This window comes from Rattus norvegicus, chromosome 7, assembly GCF_021556685.1.
Source record: "Rattus norvegicus strain SHRSP/BbbUtx chromosome 7, alternate assembly SHRSP_T2T, whole genome shotgun sequence".
In the NCBI taxonomy this organism is placed as follows: Eukaryota; Metazoa; Chordata; class Mammalia; order Rodentia; family Muridae; genus Rattus; species Rattus norvegicus.
Window position 1 is genome coordinate 17,819,367 of NC_141540.1, and position 4,686 is coordinate 17,824,052.

The window sequence follows — 4,686 nt, forward strand, 5'->3', positions numbered from 1 at the left end:
AAGAGTTGACAGAAGTAAAGGATGAAGATGGACTCTATTGTTTTCAGATACTGGCAGGAAAAAAAATGCAAGTTTAAAAAAAAAATCTCAAAGTTTGTTCACTTCAGCAATCCTGCCCATAGTATGATGCTTGTATACAGGCCGGGAATCCCCAAGGTCATTTCACTGATCTATGTCCACTGCTTCTAGATATTTTCTCAGTGCCTCATTGTGAAATGGAGTTGACATAAATGGTGACCTTCAATCTAACCACTCAGTCAGGATTAATCAATAAACCAAGAGAGAACAATAGATGGGCAATACATAGCATTGGGATCTGAGTTTGCAAAATTTAATTTTGTTAGGCAGACTCAAGCCCTCATGATTACTGATTTTGAAAGCAAATTATTGTGTGTTCACATGTGGGCAACTATACACACCACTGTGAGGGGGGAGGTCCAAGAACAACTGCTTGGAGTCAGGTCTCTTCTTCATCTTTTCAAAACAGGGTTTCTCCGTGTAGACCTGGCTGTCCTGGACTCCCTTTGTAGAGCAGGCTGGCCTCAAACTTAAGAGATCTGCTTGCCTCTGCCTTCTAAGTACTGGGATTAAAGGTATGTGCCACTACCACACATCTCAGGCCACTTTATTTACTCTGAATCCTGGGGATAGAGTTCGAGTTTGTGTAGTATTTTAACCCACTGAACCATCTCACTGGCCCACGAACGTTTTTGCAATTGGTCTGGTGACTGAATTGCATTAATATGCTCTTATATTTAACACCTTTGCAATGAATACAATATGCATCCCAGTCTTTTATTTTACGTTTGTTTTTCAATCTTAAAGGCAAGTGACTTTGTCTTTCCTTTGTACTTATTTCTGTCTCAGATTTTTTTTTTTAAAGAAAGATTTATCATTTGGGTATATTCCCAGGAGTGGTATAGCTGGGTCCTCAGGTAGTACTATGTCCAATTTCCTGAGGAACTACCAGACTGATTCCCAGAGTGGTGCACCAGTTTGTAATCCTACCAACAATGGAAAAGTGTTCCTCTTTCTCCATATACTCACCAGCACCTGCTGTCACTTGAATTTTTGATCTTAGCTATTCTGACTGGTGTGAGGTGGAATCTCAAGAGTTGTTTTAATTTGCATTTCCCTGATGACTAAGGATGTTGAACATTTCTTTAGGTGTTTCTTGGCCATTCAATATTCCTCAGTTGAGAATTCTGTTTAGTTCTGTAACCCATTTTTAAAAGGGTTATTTGATTCTCTGGTGTCTTGAGTTCTTTGTCTATATCGGAATTTAGTCCTCTATCAGATGTAGGATTGGTAAAGATCTTTTCCCAATCTGCTGGTTGCCATTTTGTCCTATTGACAGTGTCCTTTGCCTTATAGAAGCTTTGCAATTTTATGGGGTCCTATTTGTCAACTCTTGATTTTAGAGCATAAGCCATTGGTGTTCTGTTCAGGTAATTTCCCCCTGTGCCCATGTATTCGAGGCTCTTGCCCACTTTCTCTTCTATTAGTTTCAGTGTATCTGGTTTTAAGTGGAGGTCCAAGCCCCACTTGGACTTGGGAGGAGTTAGAGAAAGGACTGATGAAGCTGAAGGGGTTTGCAACCCCATAGGAAGAAAATAGTATCAACCAACCAGAGCCCCCAGAGCTCCCAGGGACTAAACCACCATCCCAAGAGAACCTATGGCTCTATCGGCATATGTAGCAGAGGATGGCATCAGTAGGAGGAAAGGCCCTTGGTCCTGTGAAGGCTGGATGCCCCAGTACAGGGGAATGTCAGGGAGGAGAGGAGGGAGGGAGGGAGCAATCTCATAGAAGCAGGGGACAGGGTGTGGGATAGCGGGTTTCTGAAGGGAAAATTGGGAAATGGGATAAGATTTAATATGTCAATATATTTCTTTATGTAACTCAGAGCCTCTTACCTAAACTGGTGGGTTGATTTTGGGTTTTGTTTTTTACATTTGTCTTGAAGATATTGACTGTTTCTTCCATTTGATAAGGACCAGAGCTAAATTAAAAAAAAAAAAAAAGACTTATTTTCATGTGCGTTTGTGAGGGTATATGCAATTATCTGTGAGTTCCCACAGAATCTAGAAGAGGGCATTTGATCTGCTGGAGTTGGACTGATAGGCTATTGTCAGTCACTCAACTTGGGCACTGGGAGCTGAGTTTAGCAAATGTTCCTTACAGCTAAGCCATCTCTCCTATCCCAGGACTCAATTATATCAAATGTGCACATGTGCACGCACACAGAAGCCAAAAGACAACTTAGGTGCTGTCCACATTTTGTTGTTGTGACAATCTTTCACTGGCTCAAAACTCATAAAACAGGCTAGGATGGCTGTTCAGAGTCCCATGGTCTGTCTCCACCTCCCCTAGAACTGGGTTCTAATTTTATCTTTTTAACTTGAGTTCTATGGTAAAAACCAGGTCTCCCTACAATTATTTTACTCAGTCCCTAATACTTGTTGCATTTTCTCCTATAACTCCTTTAAAACGCGTTTTTCACAATAATACTTCAATTGTGGTTGTCATGAGAAAATTAATAGAAGTTTGTTCTTGGTCCTGGTGGTAAGGGTGATACTGTGAAAAGGTCATGTTTCCAGCTTCCAGAGCTGGATAAATGCCTTACCAGCTGCAGAAGTGACACTGCACCCACTTGCTATCAAATGCCCTACCATATGCTGTTGCCCTATGAATCCACGGCTTCTGATCATGTATACTATATAGAAAAGTCTTTGCAATCTTTTCTGTCAAATGTGTTTGTGCATCTTAGTTCTGTTCTCGTGTATATCAGTGGCTTATGTTGCCATATTTAAAACTAGTGCTGCTTATAGCTAATTTTGCTTGATGGCATTCTCCCACCCAACTGCAGCTAACTTGTGTCCACCTAAAATGTCTTAACTGAAAAAAATTAGGGCTGATTGGATGGCTCAGCAAGTGAAGGATTTCTCCTTAAAAAAAAAATAAAATAAAATTATCCATTTCTTTTTAGAGATAGTAGATCAAGCTTTGAAAGGGAGGCCAGAGAGATGGTTCAGTGAGTGAAGGCTCCTACTTCGAAACCTGAACTTGACCCCAAGGACCACAATAAGAGCACTGGTAGCACTTCCAGAAGACACAAAAGATGCAGACACACAGCTCAGCAGCGGTGGTGCATGCCTTTCATCCCAGCACTAGGGAGGCAGAGGCAGACAGATCTCTCTGAGTTCCAGACCAGCCTGGTCTACAGTGAGTTCTAGGACAACCTGGGCTATACAGAGAAACCCTGTCTCAACCAAACTAAAACCAAAAACATCAAGAAAAACAAACCTTGCTAGAAAAATCCCAAAGCAAAGTTAAAAACATAAAAATTAAAAAAAAATGTTAAGGACAACACTACGAGATGTCAGACTTTTCTCGTGTTTATGGACTGGCAGAATTGGTGTTGTGAAAATTTAAGCCTATCAGCAATCTACAGATTCCATGCAATTGATATAAAAATTACAAGTTCTTCACGGAAATTTAAGAAATCTGAAAGCTATATGAAATCAAGAGAAGCGTAGAAAATTAAAGGCACTGAGCAAATAGCACACTGCAAGAAATGCAGACATGCACATCAATGGGACAGAACAGATGGAAATCCATGTGGTGGCAGAAACCTATTCCACAAACCAGTACTCCTTTACTAGGTATCTATGCTTAGAAGATAGAAACTCTTATCTTGCTTTAAAAAATTAATAAGTTCTGAAACTCCAAAACAGTTACAGGAAACAGAAGGACAACAGTTCAAAGTAGGTACATGCAAATACATTAAAAAAAAAAAATCCAGGGGCTGGAGAGATGGCTCAGCGGTTAAGAGCACCTGACTACTCTTCCAGAGGTCCTGAGTTCAATTCCCAGCAACCACATGGTGGCTCACAACCATCTGTAAAGAGATCCGATGCCTTCTTCTGGTGTGTCTGAAGACAGTTACAGTGTACTTATATATAATAAATGAATAAATCTTAAAAAAAAGTATGTTAAAAAAAGTCCAGAATAGAGACTCTATTTAGACTCCTAGCCTTGGTGCTGGAGGGGGCCAGGGGAGTCTAGCCTGTCCCACTTTGGTCTAGACAGATGACAATATTTTGCATTTGATCCACTAATTCAGCCCAGAACTATTCCCCAGATGAGCAAATCTTTTACAACCTGGAAAATGCAGCAAGTAACATGTTTCTTTTCTGTTAAATCTTGCAGATACATATGCAAACAACCCCTACTTGGGATAATTTCATTAAAAAGTTGCAGTACATGAAAAGGACCAATTTTCTAAAAAGCCTACAGAAGCAAATCTTTGTTGATAGAGGATTGGTATGTATTGCCAAGAGAGGGTTAATATGTATGCAAACAATTACATTCACATGTTAAACAACAATAACAACAAAAACTAAATACGAGGCTGGAGAATCAGGTCAAGGGTTAGGAGCACTTGCAGAGGACTCAGGTTCAATTCTTAGTACATATGGTTAACCACCTGCAAGTTCCAGAGCCTCCCATGCCTCTTTCTGTGGGCTGTTGCATGCATGTAGTGCATATAAACTAACTCCCTCCACACCACCACCACCACCACCACCACACACACACACACACACACCAAGAATTCAAAGAACCCCAAAAGAGTCTGATAAGATGAATATGATTCTAAGCAAAGAGCTCCAAATACTCAGTAAA